The following is a 21,120-nucleotide window of genomic DNA, read 5'->3' on the forward strand; positions in this document are numbered from 1 at the left end:
CCTATGTAAATTAAACTTGCTCTTCTTTAGTCTTCAGTTTAGCATGTCCAAAACATTTTTCATCTTAAATCCATCTTTGACTGTAGACAGCTATCAGTGTTGTCAGAGACTGAATAATGTCATTTCTGCTTAAAAAGCCCCTCATATAAAAACTGCTGCCCCAAGTAGCTTGCAAAATTGAATGATTCACAAATAAAATGGCAGAAGGCACAGGCTTACAGCTAAAACTTGAAAACAAGATGAGGAAAGGAGAGATAACAGAAAGTTACTCCATTACAGAAAGGTTAGCTCATGTGAAAGAAATGAGAAAACTCCAGATAGCAGCTTTATAAAATGTATTTGTTCAATTTGAAGATGCTTTGTCATAACTACATACAAGTTTGTTCCTCATCCATAAGAACAGATATATTCCTTCAGAAAACATCATTTAGCCCAGAATTCAGCCAAGGGCCATGAAAAGATGCTGTAGTGAGAAGCAACAGAGCTGAGAAAGCAGTGACCCTTTGCCTGGACACCATCACAGCTCCTGTAAAGCAGCAGGTAAAGCCACCTGAAGCCAGGAGCTGCCTTTTCCCAGCCACGCCGAACAGCTTCTGAGAAACACACTCTGCATGAACCTTCCATGGCCTTTTCTCACTCATCACAGAACCCCAATGTTCTCTAGGGCAGGGAATTTCATAGTGGTGTTGTACTTATGAGAAAATGTATCTCCTTGTTAATGGAAATCTGGTGCTTGTTATTTTTATGGAGTGTCCTTTAGCAGAGTGATAATCATTCTGTTCTCTACATGATTTGTATTTTTCAGAACTTTAGCATTTCTCCCTCAGTTTTCTTATCCTGTGAGAAAAAATCCTGATATAATGAATCTTATTTTATAAACTGTTCAATAGCTCCAGATATATTTTGTCAACTTCTCTACCTTTTCCAGTTCTATTAGATTTTTTTAAAATGAGATGAAGTACAGAGCTATGAAGGATTCTAAATGTTCACTATGTCTTTACCAGTGGCATAAATACTGTTTTCTATTTCTAAGTACTTAGCTCTAATATTCTTGTATTTTCAGTACTGCTCTAACATGTTCAACACTGCATCATGGGGATCCTGGTTCTGACTGCTAACCAGGAATTTACAGCACATCTTGATGCATCTTCAGTATTTCTCCAACTTTATCACCCAACTATTATTGACTAGAGCTTATTGCTTAGTGTCTCTCTGAAACTTTTTGCAGCATGTTTTCATTTCCACTATGATGAATATTTTACATAAAATATGTAATTCTTGTTCACTCTGTGACCAGTAACTCAGGGATGCAGTAAAGCAGCACAGACTTCGTGAGGCTTTGGAAGTTTCTTCTCCCTCAAAAATTGAGCTTTTCTACTTATTTTAATTACTTTTTACTAGATATCAATCCTTTTTTCCCCTCAAGTAGATTTTCTTACTGCTGAGAAATGCTGGCTGGCACATATAGCAGTAATACATCTCCAGCAGCTGGAATCAGAAAATTGGTAAGATCCTTTCCCAGAAAGGTTATAAGAACGGTTTTACAATCATAAGAAGCAAACACTGGTGGCATGTTGTCAAAAGGAACAAGTAATTTTAGACTAATGGCCAGGGAAAAGGACTGCACTTCAAATTATGCAAATAGCAATATTCTAATCAACAACAGAATATGATGAATTGTTTCATGAAGCCCTACAAACATACTATAGATCTCCTCTCACTGTTACAAAGAGCTTTTTTCTTGTAATAGAGATAACAGAAGTAAAGCAGGTTGGTTTGCAATACAAAGCTAAGCATAGTCCCCCTGCATAGGCTCATGTGATGTTAGTCAAATTAATTTTTTCTTTTGTCACAGGTGTCCATGTAAAATAAGATTTCAAGAGCCTCTCTAATTTAAAAAAAAAAAAAGTAAAGGATTTGAGAAACTCGGACACAAGACAAAGAGATCTATGGTTATGTACCACATTTGGATAGTAGCCTATACCTACCATACCTTCAATTACTGTGCATCTATAGCACAATGGCATCAAAAAGAACTCAGAATGTGACTACAAAAATAATTTGTATGCTACTCTGGTAGTGGATGTTAAATTAGGGTAAGAAATGAGAAAGGGTTTGTTTCAGGCTTGTAATTGTCAAGCACTTTATCACATTACCTCAACAGCAGTAATTATGGGTATGGAATGATGTACACAAAGGAAAGCAGTGTGGAAAACACCAGGAAAGTGATCTTCAATATATACAATTGTTAAATATTATAACTATACTAAGATTAGGTGCAAAAAACCTTGGTAGGCAAGGCAGACATCTCTTTATTACTAATGAGACACTGCAATTCTTTACAGTGCTTCTGCTTCAAAGAAAACCTCTAGCTTGTTTTTAATTAGTCTCAAAAGAAGGTTTTCATTGAACAGAAGATTCTCAAATGACAAAAGAAAACAGAGGGCTCAGCATAAGTGAAGTGAACTAGAACCAGAGGAAGACAAGCTGAATGTCCACTGGACAGGTTTGCCAATACCCCAGCAATTCAATGTCACTTAAACCAGAAGCACATAGAAAGTGTCCCATCATATTAAGGGACCTACCACCTCTAAAAAAGTTGCTGACATTGGGTCTGTGTGTGAAGGAACAGTTTTAACAATTGCTGAAGGGGGGTTTGTTTTCTTTAAGAACACAAATTAGGATTCACTCGACAACAGGTAAAATTAAAAAAATATTACAAATAACTAAGGAAAGAATGGCAACAGCAGCTCCTTGGGTTTTTGGCCTTTTGAGGAAATCAAATAGGTGAAAGGTAACTAAAGGAAAATGATTTCCCCATTGTTTAGCTTGAATTAACTAGAGTGGTTATGTACCCTGCAGATAAAATTCATGGCTCAGTCTAACAAAAATACACAGTCACCTAAAGGCTTTTACTGAGAGGAAAGAGTGAAAGCAATGGCACCCATTTATAGGTCCTCCTACAACTTTGCTGCTTCTGTGGTAACATGTTTCTCATGTTGGATGATAATAACTTACAAAATCATTTGAGGTGGACACAACACCATAGCGCATTTTGCATTGATTTCAGCTTTTCACCTTTTCTTGTCATAGGTTTCCACTGATAATCTGGGGGTTAATCCAAGAGAAGACATTGAAATATTAAAAGCTGACTACACAGTGCACACTTAAAAGGCAATGCAGCGGTAGCCAATGAGCTCCATATATGTATATACACATTCTTAACACCAGGTGTTCTTCAGTTTTATTATTGAAGTTACTTAGACAATATTCCCACTCTCTTAATGTAAATTTCTTAGGCTTACTTCATCACTCAATGCAATTTTTATTTTATCTCATGTTATATATAAATTAAAAAACAAACAAACAAACAACAACAAACCAAAATAACACGTTCACCATACAGCCAAGCCCATATAAGCAAAAGTACCATTACAGTTGTTATACTCTGTTGAGTACAGTGATGCTTGACAAAATGTCATCTCATTATAGTTCTGAGAGACACTTGGAAAAACCAAATCCCAACCTTTTGTGACAAGGAACTGTAAATATTTTAAGCAAACCATCCCTATTTCCAAAGAGAAACAAACACAGACAAGATAGCAACTAGATTCACTAGCAATCCAGCCTTATTTAACAGTTTTAAAACTGTTTCAAACTCATGCTTTTAAAGATCCAACTCAGCTTTGATTCAGCACAAGTACTTGACTTCAGTTGTTTATATCCTCATGCATTAAATTTGGCAAGACCTTTTTGGAATTTCAACCAGATACATCACACCTAATACACATACACTGGGAGAACTGACATGAGGTACTCTGTGAAAGGCTTTACATTTTGGAATTCCACCCCCCCCCACCCCATGTCCAAATGGAGCATAACATTGTTAGTGTTCTACTTACACTGCAAATCTTAATTACCGTTTTTCCTCCTTTTCAGAAAAATTAGGATGTATGATTAAGACTAATACTGTATATATACATTATTGGGATAAGCACTAACCATGCCTTAGTTATAAGGAATTTAGCACAGTATATGCAAAAAATGGATAAGCAAAATAAGCACTAAAGGCTTTGAAAAGCATATTTAAAATTTGCTTTTAGCAGGAGGAGTGTTTTATATTGTCTTCGAATTCCAGAACAGAAATTGGTATTAATGCTGACTACTAATAACAACTAATTATTTTTTTTAAACATTAGGCTATTTTGTTAAATTTTGAATGAACTAAGGAACTTTTACATATATAACGTTAGAGACCAGGAAAAATAACTTCTATCAATAACTTAAATTAACCAGAGCAATAGATGCACAAGGACAGGAGACAACATAATTGCATATGGTTGTGCATTTTTTTCAGAGCTTTTTGCCCCGCTAATAAGTACAGCAGAGCTGTCAAATTTACCTCCACAAAGACATGAATGACTCCAAATCAAACAAGAAGCTATCAGAGAAGTATTGTTTGACACTGTCTGCAGGGCTCTTTGAAAAGCTAAGCTTCACTGATTGCTACAATCTTCATTTTCATGAGATTCAACCCTTTTCTGAAAACCTCGAGGTGTTAATGCTGCTAACTTACCTGTCTTAAAAATCATATATTCTGCTTTTCCTTCTGAAGTACCATGTGAAAGGTTTTGTGGAGTTAAAAGTTGAAAAATATCTAAAGAAACCATACAGAGTACGCAAATGCAGGGTGCCAGGAATTGATATCAGCACCTCAGAGAAGCAATGATAAATACTGCCGTGAGCCAAATAGTTGTCACCAATAACACTCAAAATCAAAAATTTAACATTTTTTTATATGTACACTTAGACATCTTGCTATACAACAATGTAAGTCAGTTAAATTTATGAACTCAGTATTTGAGATATTGGTTTCACTCATTAACTACTGGAAAAGCGAGCAGCAGTTCTTTTCACTGTTTTGCTCCTTAGATGGGAGCCATTTGCATTTCTAGCATATCGTACAAATTCTGAGAACAATACTTTCTAAGACGCAGAATATTTTCAGAAGAAAACATACAGAATATAAGGTGACATGGGGATTTGAGAGTAGAGATCAACTGGTTTTAACATTTTGGTTTTCTTTCTGACAATCAGGAAAGAGGGAACACACCCTGTAATCCAACACCACCACTTGCAGATATCCATCATTAGCAAGTTGTGCATGTCTTTCCTTCCCCCACTTCTTTTACTTTTCAGAAGAACAAACATCATTGTGGTCTATTCCATTAAGTGATCCTGTATTTAGTTGTTATCTAATACACTATACCCGGGCTGCAGCGGTGAGAGTGCTGCATCCTAACCACTAGACCACCAGGGGATCCCGGTCAGGGAAAAAGACCCCCGGGCAGATGGAGCTCGTCAGCCCTGTGAGGCAATCCATCTAAGAGAAGGTCACTCTAAACAAACCTACGTCCTGGGGACCTCACTGCCACTGTCCAAGCTTGCTCGGCCCCGGCAGATGAACCTCAGGATTAAAGGGTGGGCTCAGTTCAGCGCACGCTGTGTCTCACCTAAAAAAGGGTTAACGACCTTTCCCAAATCTTCGCTCGCGAAGACTGGCCATACTATACTAATATACTATATCAGTTGGGTTTGGGTTTTAACACAAAGGGAACTTTTTGTGTCTGTTACAACAAAGTTAACATCAGGTGCTTGCTTCTGTCAAGAAACTACTTCCCAAGGGGCCCAAGAAGTTTTTGCAAAAAAGTCAGAGACATTAATACATTTTTAATTTCTAACCAGTACTACTTGTTTCTAAAAAGGAGCAGTATTCAGAATGCAAAAGCCACCAGATGCTTTCCCCACATGTCTCTTATTAACAGTAACCTCTGAATTTTAACGATCATGAGTTCTTAGATATTGCTGTAATAAAACCAGATACTGGTGTAAAGGGGCTCTATTGATAAAGAGGCTTCATTTTACTTCTTAATCATCAGGGTAAAGCTGAAAAAAGGCTATGGCTAGACCACAGAGAATTTGGCCCACTAGCCCTGATAACATATGCTGAGCCAAAGCAAAAGAAAATAATTAAAACCACACAATTAAAATGGATGAAATAGAAATCGCTAGTTCTAATCCAATTTGCTGAATGAAAGGCTAAAACCTCTTCTATCAGGTGCACACTATGAGCAAATTTCTCCGTTTTCAGACTTGGTACATCAAAACCTACTACCAAAACCATTTGGCAACGCACTCTGCTTTCCAGAAAACAGCTTCTAACTTTTTTCCTTACTAATGAATTCATAAAGTAGAAAAGCATTTTTGCCTGAAAACAGACAGAAAGAAAAAGCTGAAATAGCAATGACTAACTAGATAGTCTCTATTTTTTTTTCCTCTCTGTTATAAAGAAAAAGCACTTACCTACTAAACACTTGTCCTCCTAAAAACTCTTACTGTAATGATCTTCAACACACCTCGGACAAAAGAAATGCTTGGCCACCCTTTTCTTTTTATATAAATTAAAGCAATTGCTGGCCCAATTGCAGTTTGAACATAATTAGTTCTCATTTATTATCTATCACACTTTCAGCTGTGCCACTTATTGTACCCAGGATCTTCTACTTAGCTAAATTGCCATGCTCTCATAGACCCTGACCCTTACAGAGAGAGGAATCAGCCTGTAACCTAGAAACAGGATTTAAGGCAGGACTTAAGCAAAATATGGGCACAGAGTCCAATGCTGAAATCCAAAAGGGGCTACATGGTGCTTCCAAACCCTGGAGTTGTGGCGCTTTCCTTTGTGATAGTTAACACCCCAGCCCTGGAGCTGCAAGCTCACAGGCTCAGCCAGGAGTTTTACTTTAAAATATATATAGGGTTCTTTAATACCTCGAGATAGCGTCAAGACAATAAGCCACAAACTCGTCCCTAAGAGGGATTTTTACTGATAATTTAGGGGAGAAAATAAGGGAACTTGGCAAAAGTTCAAAAGGGCATCACACAATCTAGAGGAAACATTTCACCACAGTACTGACCCAGCACATACCAATCCACACTACCCAGTTAAAATCCAATTCCTTCAGCTTTAAGCTACCCAAAGCATCAAAAAGGAGCAAAGAAAGAGAAAAAGAGGGAGCAAGAAAAGAGAGGAAGGAGAAAGAGGGAAAGGCAGATTGTGTAGCTACCATTGGAACCTCGTGGAAGCCCAGCTCTCACCTGTCCAGATGGCAGGGCCGCGACACGAGGCGAACACATTCCTTTGGTTTTGTCCACTCTGGTTCTTGTGGCCAACCCGCCCGGGCAGGGCCTCTGACCCACCGGCCATGAGGGGATTCCCGAACGGCGTGAGGGGCGGTGTCCTCGCTGTCCTGCCAATCTGAGCTGCACTCCGGGAGCTGAGGGATTGGCAAGTGTGTGCGAGCCGCCTTTGACCGACAGAGGGACACGGGGCCACCTCAGGGAGGTTTGAGCTGTCCCTTCCCCCCCTCAGAGAGACAGACACACCAGACACACATACAGACACACGCACACAGACACACACAACTCATACACACACAAACACACAGACACAGAGACACACAGAGACACACACAACTCATACACACACAAACACACAGACAGAGATACACACAGAGACACACACAACTCATACACACACAAACACACAGACACACACACGTACTCATACACACACAAACACACAGACACACAAACATACCACAGACACACACACACAGACACACACACACACACAAGTATCTAGACCTGAACACTGAGAAGAGAAGCACAGACAAGGAACTGCAGTATTTGCATGTCTTTATTAAATGTAGAAGACAACAACTGATTTATCAAAAAAGTTTAATATATATGGCATTACATACAAAAACCATTGAGTCCCCACTGTACACAGTGGTGTTAATCTAAGCTGGTATGAATGTGCAACATAGATTTTATACAATTTTGAGCAAAAGATTTGGCAAAATTTTACCTTTTTTTGGCAGCCAACTTACAGAAGTAGTATTGTAAAAGAAAAATTACAGAATCACAGAAGATGGTAATTTCTAGCACAATGATCACACTAATACAGCACTAAGATACGCTTGCTTCTCTTGTGCTTGGCCTAGATATAAAACTAAATAAAAATAAAAGTTTTTGCTAGCTGTACACAAATAAAAATGCCTCAAGTGCTCTTCTCCAATTTGGTGCAGCTCTGCTTTGCAAAGCTGTACAGTTTTCAGCATCCCAGTGGAGACCACATTCTGCCAAGTTCTCACATGTTAGGATTTTTTTATATGCGCAGCCATCTCCTGCTTATGGAGTTGGTTGAGGCTGCAAAGGTTTTCCTGGGGGAAAAAAGGTTTAGAGAGCAGGGCCAAGAAAATCACTGCATTTGCTTTGTAAGCTCTGAAATCTTCACCACTTTTTCTGATCAAACATTTCTTCAGTCCTGATTTCAGTCAGTCCCACAATCTTCTCAAACTTTTGGCACCAAAAAAACTTCTTAGTGATGAAGAATACTGCAACTAAGATATCACATACATATGCTGCATCTGCAAAAGCCAAACAATCAAACAATTATTTGCCTTGTTTTCCTCCCAGATGTTGGTATTTTTTTAGGTAAAATGTTCTGGAGTTAACAATCTTTTTGTTTAGCTTACACTGCATTTCTTAAAATTTGTATGTCAGCTCTAACTGGGGTGGATTAAGGGCAAAACCACTTTCTTAGCAGACAACTGTAGCCATGACAATGAATACAGAATACCAGTAGCATTTTTTTTCCCTTTTACTTGAAAATGGCAGTATTTAAATGTGGTTATTCAATAATCATTGTGTTGTATATGTGGTTACATTCAGGGTAATGATCTGGAAAAGCAATGTTTCTAACTGGGTTTTCCTGACAAGAAGCTTTTGCTGCAAAACAGGCAATTAATCTTCAAATAGACCATATAAAAAAACAGGTGTTCAGTGACATACAGATTGGTGGCATTGGTATTGAAACATCTTGTTTCATAACATGTTGGTACCACTATGGAGAAAAGAGAATTCATCTGCAGTTCTCCATCCAAAGCAGACCAACACCTTTATAAATAACTTCTGCTTCTCAAGACAACTCTTCATGTATCATGAAGATTCTAACATTAGAATCTCTTCATCTGAATGGAAAATGCAGCCTAAAATTAGTTACAAACCATCTGCATCTGTGAGCTGTCATACAGAACTTCAAAATCTGTATCGCTACTTTTTGTGCCTGAAATAGAATAAAATAAAGGAACAACATCTTTATGTATGAAATCTGTGTTAAGTGACTCAAGAGGTTAACTTGCTGCTTAAGCTATATTCTGCTGTCTAAGAACTATTATCTCTCGGTAGTTCTGTTCTCTACTTAATCACTTATTTTCACATATGACAAAGTTATGTTTCAGCCTGATGAATGAGATCATCACATTGGCAAATGCACAGCTACTGCATTCAGAGACAGTTGGTAAGTGAATCAAAATAAGTTCATTAGAAAAAAGTTTTGCAGTGGTCAGAGTCTAATGGCTTAACAACTGATTTGGCTTTTTCAGGGAAACAGAGACAAGGACTATTACAGTTCATAGGAAAAAGAATCCAATTGCCCGAGAAGGGACTAAAATCATCAAGACCTGAATGTGAACCTGAATACAAACTGCTAAGATGTGCGTAGTGAGGAGCAAAGGAAGTTTCTGTGTACTTAGGCATTTTAAGGAATCTCCCTTTGTTGATGGGAGAGCCTTGAATTGATGATCCATTGTATTCCAAAGGCCAAACCAACTTCTCAGATGCTAAAAAACTGGCATTGCACTATTCAGGTTGGTAAAGCTTTGCCAATACACAGCAACAAGGAGAACGCTTCCTATTCTAGTAAGGAAAATATGTTCCTTTCCTATTTGCTGCTTTGGTTTCTTTTCAGAAAAAAAAGTGCAGACGTAGGCTTTTTTCAGAATAGTAAACTTGCCCAATTAAATTATGTCATGCTCTACATTCTTTTTTGTAACCTAAGTGTGTTTTTTCCTGTCAAAAGGGGTCAGCAGAAATCAACGCATCAGGTGCAAGGTCTGATGGCCTTTTGCAAATTTCAGAATGTTATTAAAATTTATTTTTAAAAGGTTAAGATTTTTTCTTCCGCTTTCCCTATTGAAATAACGGAATAAGCCAAAATGTCACTCTCTGATAGAAGTGTTGCCAAGTTCACAGTATTAGAGAACACACTGTCCAAGCTTTGACATCTAATCAACATGACTAATATACTTAAATACAAAGAAAAAATAACGGATTTTAAGAATTAGCTGTCCTCTGGGGATATGTGCAGATTACATTGTGTCAAATAAGGAATAAAAACCTTGGAAGTTACCCTCATGATAAAAAGGACTAGTTGTAGTTCTTAATATGTTTGACACTGGCTGGAGGTTTTTAAAAATGCATATTCACTAGAAGTCTTGCTTTCTAAAACCACCTTACAATCTGGTCGCTATTCAACACAAGAGCAGCTTTATGCCTTGTGTTTTATTAAATTTATGCCTATCTTTTAAATGATAGATGTTCAAACAGATTTGCACAGTACAGTAACTGTGTTCACACAAACTGCCTATCAGTTCAAGACTTCAGTCTGAGTGATTTCCAATGCAGTCTGTTCCAGACCAAACAGTTTAAGGGGAGAAATGTCTCTTATATCACAGGTGATTAATGTTGTTTTCTGAAGTATTTCTCACCTGTACAGATATCCACATGCTCAACTTGTAGGCAAACTTTTTCTGCAGTACATTTGGGAGGGAGTTCAACAAATAAAGCTTTTTTTCAGTGCATGGTGTTAGACATGAATAAGCCTGGTATTTCATATATGAAAATTCAGAACTGGGCTTATGGTCCAACTTAAGCTTCAAAACACCAGGGTATATATATTAAGTAAACCTTCCCAGCCAAAAGTTATATTTTTCATTCTAATGAGATATCAATTTGCTTCCAAGGATGTTTACAATATTTTTTCAAAATAACTTTACAGTGATTGTTTCAAAAATACACAGAACTCTGTCTTAAATGCCATGCCCATGCCTACACCTGGAAAATGAAAATACAATGTCTCAGTCTGCGTTTGGAAGTGTCACTTCCCTACTCAGAGAACTCAGAGAATTTAGGTAGAGCTGTTTTTCCATTTACTCAAAAGATAAAATTAACCATAAGAAACAGGAATTAACCTAGATATAAAAATGTGAAAAAAGAAACATGCACTTGACTTTTTTAGGGCTAGAAAATGTCTTTTCCTATAAAGTTACCCAGATATTTAGAGTCAGACAAAGGGCGTGCAATGGTGGACTTGCTCTAGTACAAATAAAATCACTCCATTAGTTCTAGTTCTACTGCTTTATGTAACCATTTGATCCACTTCAGTAGTTGTAATGGTCTGATGGGACAAGACTCTGAAGTAGCTTAAAAATCCCCTTACTTTGTCAAGTCACTCTGGAGTTCACTCTTGTACAACTTCACTCAAACCCGCTCCATGTTATCTAGTGAGAGAGTCAGAACAATTCAAGACTCTTAAAGAAATGCCTTATTTCTTCAAACTGACTGTCTCAGTCTGGAGTAAAATCCTCTTTGCCTTGAATACTGAATTTTATAAACTCTATGTCCACATTTACACAGTCCTTTGCTGATTCCAAGGAGCACCATGGTCCAATCTTGTGATCTTTTGTTATTACAGGAACCCGTTATATGTTAAATAATTAAAACAATTTCTACTTGAAGACACACAGGTTAAGAGGAGGAACTACAGGGAAGAGGCAGTAGAATTGATCAGACTGTCTCTTCCCTTTCTTCTCTGCAGAAAGAGCAGAGATTTTCCCCTAGAGATTTGCTAAAATCCCTGAAGTTACAGATTAAAGGTTATATTTTTACAAGTGTTAGGTATTTAAAGATGCAGAAAAATGCCACATAAGCACATCTGAAAATAACACTGAAAGTCTATCTGCAAATTCAGATGCTTTTTAAAATATAATAAAAAATGTTGTTATCATACTTAAGCACATAAATAAAAGTACATGATTTTCAGACATGTTGGTCTATTATGATTCCTACTGATCATAGTCAAGTATTTAAAATAATGTGCTGATAACACAAGCACTGCTCTTTATTGGAATGTATTGATTCCTTTTACATCTCTGCAGACTTGGGTGGAATTACACTGTTGGACTTTGTACTGGAAGTGTATCACAGTCATGCAAAGCATAGGGTTTTATTACATGACAGTTCCAGTTCTCTAGCACAACAAACTCACCTACTGACACTTCTTCTATGTATCTGTGGAAAACAGACTGAAAAGAGGCACAATGACTTGCAAAAAAAAATTTTTTTGACTGTTTTCAGTTATATTTTTAAATTGGAAGTAAAATTCTCAATAGGATTCTCAGTATCTTTTCCAGGATCTTATGGTGCTAGGATATATACAAGGAAAAGACTTTTTTTACTTCTAATGACACCTAAACTTACCAGGTTCTCAACAAGATGAGGTTTTTATGAACAGTGCTCACCCTTCAGAAACGCTGCTTTTTCAAGACAAAAACCACAAACACCCAACCAGTAAATTACATTTTGAACTAGCTAATCATTTTGAACTAAAGGCAACACTTTTCAATTCAGCATTTCCATTATGGAAGTCAGTTATGCTATTTAACAAAGCTGTAGCGAGCCAGCTCTATGTGCCTGTTCTCTTCCGAGGACAGAGCTGTGAGTTTGGAAGTCACAAGGAGGTGCTCTGCTTGCAAGGAGATTAAATCACACAGTTTCTGGTACACTGGACATTGAATATCTACAATATCTGTCAGTTTGCAATAATATGAATGACAATAATACAACAATTAAGTTTAAAATATCTTAAAATAACTGGATTAAAGGACTGGAAGACTTGTGCTTTTCCAGAGTTCTTTTTCTATTTAATAAATAAAAAAAAAAGGTAATTTTAGTGTTGTCAGCAATACTTTTGGTGGGGAAGAATCAAAAGGAAAAAAAGCAATTTCTGGTGAAAGCAGAAGCTGTATTATTTTAGTGCTGCCCCTCTCTGTGTTAAACTAATATTTTGTAATTACTAGCAAATGGTATCTGAATTTATGCATGTGTACATTCAAGGCTCCTGCTAGTTTTTGTATAGTCATTTTAAAGAACAAGCCCCAGTATTTGATAATGAGAGCATTGTCTCAAAAGAGACACCCTCCCCAGGAGGCACTGCCCAGATCTTGCTTGGTGCTGCTCGAAGCAGAGCTGATACTGTGACAAGAAAAACAATTTCAATTGCTCTAATCTTGCAGAGCCCTGTGCCTTTTGATCTTCTCTTTGTTCCCTCTTTGTGAAGCACAACTTACACCGCCTGCAGTTTATTGAGTTCACGGTTTACTTATCGCAGCTGAGCAATAACATAGCTTAATATAAAGTTCCCCTGCAACTATTGGACTACAATTTTTCTTGCTTCTAAAGACAGCGTCTGCACTTTTTCTATCCATTCCTGCATTTCATTCAGTCTGAATGTCACATCATCTGTTTATTGTGTCTTTTTAAAGTCATCATCTGAACCTCTAATTGCAGAGTGTTTGTTTAGTGAATAGAACAGTTAAATTCTGATTCATTTCCTCTCAGACTTTGTTTGGAGGCTGAAGGATAGTTCCACAGCATATGGTATACCTGTTAGTATGGATCATCATACAGTTTAAATACTAATTAATTAAGAAGTAGACAATTCTCATAGAAACTGTTCATTACCGAAACTTACAGTGACATTTATTGTCTTATAAAAGTAGACATGTATGGTTGCACCGAGTAATTTTCTCATCTTTACAAATTAGTTTTCTGTTATAAGGCTGTATATCTAAGAAAAAATGTAACATTGTACTTGGTATCCAGTTACTGGTAAAGAGAACTCTTGTCTATGAAGACACCTGTAGTGTATCTGACTCCTGCCAGTGTCACGCTGGAGTGAAAGAATTGTGTTGCACTGCAAATGTAACATTTTGCTATGTTTCCCACAGCTTTGAGAAATAGAAAATAAGGTTGAATAATTAATACCGTCACCGGTTGATAGTCTCAGGAAAGAAGTAGAAACAGATAGAGGCCTTGCTGCAAGGAATGAGGAAAAAAAAGATTGGCAGGACCAGAGAGTTTGAAAAGTAACTGGGACAGAAAAGGCAGTGGAAAACATTAGTTGCACATGATAGAGTGGACCTGATGAGCTGAGCTGTTTTTCACCGAAAGGCAACAAAATATATTTAGCCAGCAGCCAAACATCTGAGAGACGTGCTTCTCAGCGGAGTGAGTTAGTAACTAAAAAAACCTATTTGGTCACATGGGGTATGGAGAAAGAGGGGGACAAAGCCAGCGTCCCCTTACAACACAGTGAGACAGATAACAGTGTTTTTTGCTTTTCCATGTCTATAGTCAGTGCTCCAGGAAACTTGTCTAAAAGCTTCAGAAGCTTCATATGTAGTACAGTCATTTTCTGAGGAAACTGCGTACCCTTCAGTAATGCACAGAACAACGTGTTGGCTAATTTGAGCTCACAAAAATGCAGTCAGATGTGCTACACAACAATTCTGTGCATGGCCAAAATGCTCTCTCGATACAGAATTGACCATAACAGGCTTCCACCAGCCTTCACTCAGCGTATGAATTATGAAAAAAGTTTCAGAGATGTTACTTCAGAACTGACAACAGAGAATATGCTACAAAATGTTGCAAGAGAGACAACAGGTTACTCTCACGTGCACAGAGACAGGTGAGGTCACAGCATTCAGCTACCCCAAACTGTCTGTAATGCCCAGCTTCTGTGCAAAGCAATTCTCATCAGAAGCACAATACTGAACTGGAATCTGTATATCATTTTATATACATCTATTGCTATTTTATAGTTTTAATTACATGCACTTCATCATAACTAAGTGTCTGAAATTATAATGATAATTAAGTCAAAATCCAAACCCTTGGCTGGCAATTTATAGCTTTAAATGGATCATGCAAATAAAAAGATGGTTGGATATATTCAAACGCATCCTTACAGGTCTCTCTGAAGGATATCCTCCATCCACACTGCTTGCATGGTAAGTTTTTCAAAGTCAGTATAGAGAACCCTCACAAAGATCAATATATCTAGTCATATAGTATAAATCTTAAGACAACCCAATACATTTATCTTCATTTATGCATATACATGTTTATAATTTTTCCTTTGAATTTTCTTGTTAAAATTCTAGTTGTACATTTTAGCTGAGAACACCTTTGCTATCTGATTAGATCCATTTTTGATCTTGTGATAGATTTGATACTGGGAAAAGGCAGAATGACACACAGGACACGTGGAGGTTAAGCAAAAAGAGGCTCAGAACAACAGTGTTAGCCTCTCACAATTCAGAAAATTCTCCATCTGGATTCTGGTGAGTACCAAAAGCATTTGGAAATTCAACAGCAGTGATTAGGAAGGACACCAGTGAAATCAAAATACATTCCTGGTAGTTCATAAAGTCTTCTAGTCATGTACCAAGGGTGAAAAGACTAATCCATCACATTAGTCATTCATTTAGGGGTAGGTAATAGGAAAAAATCCTCAGGGACTAGCAGGCATTTTCTAATAAGTGACTTGCAGCTCTTTAGTAAGTTCAGTCCCACAGGACACACATTTCTGAAGTCTCAACATATTTTCACAAGTGCTAAGAAATGCAGTAACAAGAAAGTTCTGTATAATTCCTGTTTCCAAGCTTAAAAATATCAATTTAAACTCTTGCAGCCATGAAAGAAAAAAACACGTAAAATGGAAGTGTTTCTAACCAAGGTATAAAAGTTTAAATGTAGGTTTTATTTAAAGATACATTATATTTTAGAGGTCAGACTATAAAGAATGACGTTTTTATTATGACAGAAGGATAAGGACAGATATTATGACCTTCCTCTGTTTTAGCATTCTGCATCTTTGTGGAGAAGGCATGATGAGTTATGGTTCCTCTCACTATGAGGTTCATTTGTTGAGCTCTACAAAGTTTTAAGTAGAACTGTCTGAATGTCATGCTGACACCTATGAAAAGCTCAGTTAGTGGTGGTGATAGAAGAATACAGCGGAAAGACAAATATTTCAAACTAGTATTACTTCAAATTCTAAGATACCTAAAGAAATGTCAGAATCTATTCATGTACTTACTGGATTCAGCTCCACCTGACTTCTTGGTTTAGCCTTAATCAGCTTTCTCTTTCAGAAATATTTTGGGAATTTCAAAAAAACAACACAAGCAATTTTGCATAATTGCATAAAGCATAATGCAAAAAGTAATACGAAGAGCAAAAATACTTTCCATATTTGTTTCTTCCACTGAAGTTGACTTGGGGCTCAAGCTGATTCACCTGAAGATCTGGTTTCATAGGAACATGTTCTTTTATTATTGGTTTCTGTCAGAACCAGCCTACCCTAAGGGCAATTTGTGTAACTTCCTAGACATTCTGTAAACCTGTACAGTTGCCAGGGATAAGTCTTTTTTTGAAAGGCATCTTTAAAGATTTCAGATTCTTTTATTTCGCTTAAGTCAGAGTGATTGAGTGTACTGGGCAAGGTTTTAAGTTTTTGGAATTTAATCATATTATTGTCAGTGCTGCTACTCTGGTCTTATCTTAAAGCTACTTGTAAACTATAATTGTAAACTAAAGTTTTTATACTGAAATCCAGTGTCAGAATCTTGCCAAATTATATCCTTTTAAGCTACTTAACTAGGACAATTCCAGAATTAAAAATTCAGCCAGCACACACAGACATAAAACATACGGGAAAAGCAAAAGAAGATGAATTGTCACAATATTTTTTTTTGTTTTCTAGTAAATCCTTAAAAAACCTGCAAAATCATCATCATCATCTGTAATTTAGAGGATCATTTCCAATAAGTGCTGCTTTCTATATATCACATATTTACCATTCAACTTGAACCAGCTATTAGTACATTTACTACTTCTATATTACTACTTCTAATATTAGTACATTACTACTTCTTAGTACATTTATAGTGAGTAAAACAGCTTTTCAGAACTACAGAGCATGCTTAGTGCATATCAGATTGGCATCATTCTACTATTCCCAGCCCAGATTGCATCCAGCCTGATAGATCAATGTTTCCTTTACAGAACTGAATTCTGGCAACAAAAAAATGAGTGTTTTTTGTTGGTTGGTTTGTTTGATTTGTGAAAAAAGATATTTCTTGGCTACGATAAGGGTGTATCCTACTATGTTTTCATGTCAGTGTTTTATGCATGGTCAGAAAATGCTGACAAAACATTTCTATGCATTCAGAGGGGAAAAGCACTCAAAAACTTATTTCTATAGATCTTTGAAAATGTATCATAGTGGAACTGTGTGAGTTTCAGCTATAATAAATAAGAACAATGTATGTTAAATTTATCTTCCTTGCAGCTAATTTATTCTCGAAATGTATACCTTTAATAAATCTCTTTTGGTTCCTTCTGTTATAAACTGTGTATTTTTGAAATAGGCTGGACCTGAATTCAGGGAACCTAGTTTCTGTTTCTATCTCTTTCACCAGCCTTCAAGTTTCATTGACATTATTGAAAAACAGAGAAATGAGTACTTATACTCTTTCTGTTGACTGTTTTTTGGGTTTTGGGTTTTTTGCAGACATAGGATGTCCTGGGTTGAATGGGATTTTGGAGAGAATCAGTACAAACTTCTATGATAACAGATAATCTTTCCCTTCTGTCTTCGCTCCTCCATTTATCAAAAAAACAAAATGATCAAGACCTCTGTTGTGAAGTGCTTCAATATATATGAACAAAGGGCAGATACAAGAGTACCAGATTTTTTTACTACTTGTTTTAAAAAGAAAGAGGATTTAAAATAAAAATACAAATATCTTACCTATAGAAAGATCTTATAGAATGCTTCTAGCCCTAATCAAACTAAATCTTTCAGTATGAGTCCTAAAAAAATACATGGTTGTCCTATTTAGTTTTCTTTAATTAAATGATATAATCTCAAGATGTTTCCTCCAAATACTACTTAATATTTAGTAATCTCATGTTTTCCTTTACAGTCTGCATTCTCTAAAATTCTTGCTTAGAATTGGTCAAAGCATTTATACTTTTGTCATGTACATTGATAGATTGAGGAAAGTTGTTAAGTGTTGTTATCATTTATGAAAAAACTCTTTCATTTTATTAGGATGTACTTCAAGAAGTGTTATTTCTTTTGGTATGTGGATAGCTCAGGCTTAGCACCTTTTTCTATGTTATCCACTTTCCATAACAGCCCCTCTTTTTATATTTATTTTTTATGATGTTATGTAACACTACAGAAAAACCCTGACAACAAATATTTACTTAAACATTATTATTTATTAAAATTTATGAGAAATACTGATAGTTCACATAGGTTTATTCTGACTTTTGGATCAAATAGGAGAATTTTAAAGAAGTTTAAAACTACAGGCCCTAACCTTTACAACCTTCAACAAAAGTTGCAAAAAACATTAAAAGAAACTTTAGCTGAAACACGCATCCTAATGTGTTTTCTCCAATCCAAATAGGTACTTCAATATTTCTTTAAAAGTTCATACAGCTGACATTGCCATTATTATTCTGTAGCTATTCTGCTGTTGTTGCGAAATTCCTGAATAGTTCCCTTGGAGGACAAATAGGTCCACAATTTTAGAGTAAGATTTTAGGAAAATAATTAGGCATTTAGAGATCCTGATAAGGGAGGATTATTTTTTTGTTACCAAGAAAACTCACTTGATAGAAACCTGGGTTTAAAGAAATGTCACACTATTTACTTTTGAATCTCTACAGGGGAGGAGAATAAGGGATTTACCTCTTACTTCTTTCCTGTTCAAGGTGACTCCCAAAGGCCTCAAAGAAAATTCCCCCAGCTCTAAATTGCGGTGAAAGGAAATCATCCACGTATTAAAATAACCTGTTACACATAATCCAGTTGCTCACATTTATTTAAAATGGTTTATATTCAAAACCTTAAAAAGGACTAATTTCAGTCTAATTTTCAAATAAATTACATTATTTGGTTTGGGTATTTTTTATGTAACTACACTTTATACCATTGAATTACAAAGTAAATGCTCCAAACCTGGAGCTTACCTTGTGATTGTAAGAATGAAATGGTGATTTTCATACTATTTTATAATTTGCCCTAGCTAAATCTTTACAGTACAGCTGAAACAATAATCCTAGACCTTCCTATTTTCTGCCACAGACAATTCTCAGAAAGAGAGATACAATCAGGAAATAAAAATACACATGCTAGCTAAAGAGTTGTTTATCCTATTGATTTTCTATTTAATCTCATAAAAGGCTTCCCTTCCAATAGTAGAAGCCTCTCAAAAGAAAGCTCAAAGTGATATTATCTAGACTAAGGATACTTTGGCCTAGGGCAGCAAAAGTTAAAATTACTTAAAAATTACTCCAAAAGTTAAAATTTGTTATCTGTTAGATCCCAGAAGTTTGTAAACCAGGCAAAAGGTTGTATTTGCAACAGTGTTTCTTTATGATTTCAATGACAAGCAGTACTTTTAAGACCCTTTTAAGTCAGAGTTTGAAGAAGCATTGTGGGGATCACTCCAGTGTGGGAGCAACGCATGCAATGGTAACCAATGAGTAAGGTACATCAAGTGTTTCGTAAGGCACACAGACAATGGATATATGATACATGAATTCAGGACAGAAACAAGAAGCATAAGAGTTTAGTTACAAAACTTACTTTCCTGAGAGGATATCTCTAATATTAGTTATATATGCAAGTATAATGAATTATTACCTATAAGAGCTCTTGTACTATATTTGAACTGAAGTGTGTTAAATGGATATCTTGCCACACAGGTATTAACTTTTATAACTTTAACCTTACAAATTAAAAAATCATTAAAGAATAAGTATTTAGCTGGTCTGTCTTTACCTAATAGTCAATAGTGCAATTGCATGAAAATGCACTCACAAGCTGCTGATATTACTGGCACATATCCATACACTAAATGAACTTGCCTTTGGAAAAACAGGTTGGATTTTTACCCAGAAGATGAGAAGGATCAGATTCAGTGGTAATCAATGCCTTCAGGGATTTGAGATCTGGGAAATTGCAAAGTGGAAATGTACTGAGAGCAATTTCCCTACTCCGTGCAAATGAAATCTAAAATACATATGCTTTTGACATCTAAGCTTTTGAAGATCGGATCCAAAATTAATCTTGAAGTAGTCAGAGAGTAAAGAAAGAGGGAAAAATCACTTTCATTTCTCTTCATGTGCAGTCAAATTGTTTCCACCAGCAGTTCTCTCAGTCTTATCAGTGGGCACTGTGCAGAGCAGCTGATACAACCCAGCTTCAGAGCTCTTTCTCTAATGAGGGTGGGCAATCTGTTCACACTGCAGCAGCGCTACTGAAACCAGAAAGGATACATTGCATTCTGAGTTGTTCCAGCAAGTGGAATCTGAAAACAACATATTGGACTGAAGATCGAAGACAGCCATTTAGTAGCTGCTGCAGTACTGAGCAGCTCATGATTGATCTTTTTCCTCTACTTTTACAGTACATAAGATATATTTTTTCAAGTGTGATGCAAATAAACACTTCATATTTTAAGTAACAGATATATTAAAAATCTGTATGAATAGAAAACTAAATACTATGCTTTTCTCAGTCTCTCTAACTATCTTTCTTACTCTATTTTGTTTCCTAAAGGTCTCTCTGTTATCTCATGAAATACTGAACCGGGCTAAAAATGTTAAAATCCTACACATTAAAAACATAAATCCCTGTAATTCCTGCATCCCTTTACCCCTTCAATCAGTTCTCTGGATTTGCTAAGTCCATAGGATGTCAGGCATTTTTCCTCACAATTTCTCATTATCATAAAAAAGGATCATCCCTCCTTGGAACTACAGAATAATCTTTTGCCCTTCTGCTTTTACTGCTGCTCAACAGGTTAAACATAAATTTCTTTTCCTGACTGACTGACAGACACCAATACAGTAGGTAATAGAGATGACTTGACTGGGAAACTTCATACGTTTTAACTTTAGGAGAGCTTCACAAGATTTTGTTCCATAAAAAAAGAAGGTAATTTATTTGTTGGCCATGAAAAGGAATTGAATTTGGAAGAAGAAACAATACCTTCCTGGCATAGCAGA

General features: G+C 36.3%; 1 long non-coding RNA gene across 1 annotated transcript in view; it reads right to left on the bottom strand.

Moving 5' to 3' along the window:
• Positions 1-7,782: 7,782 nt before the first annotated feature.
• LOC108506627 overlaps positions 7,783-21,120 on the bottom strand; it is an 81,563-nt gene continuing 68,225 nt past the window's right edge. Inside the window, exon 3 of the long non-coding RNA XR_001877820.1 lies at positions 7,783-8,492. This is a non-coding gene — a long non-coding RNA (uncharacterized LOC108506627). The remainder of the gene's footprint in view (positions 8,493-21,120) is intronic.

Source organism: Lepidothrix coronata, unplaced genomic scaffold (genome assembly GCF_001604755.1).
Source record: "Lepidothrix coronata isolate B3197 unplaced genomic scaffold, Lepidothrix_coronata-1.0 Scaffold223, whole genome shotgun sequence".
In the NCBI taxonomy this organism is placed as follows: Eukaryota; Metazoa; Chordata; class Aves; order Passeriformes; family Pipridae; genus Lepidothrix; species Lepidothrix coronata.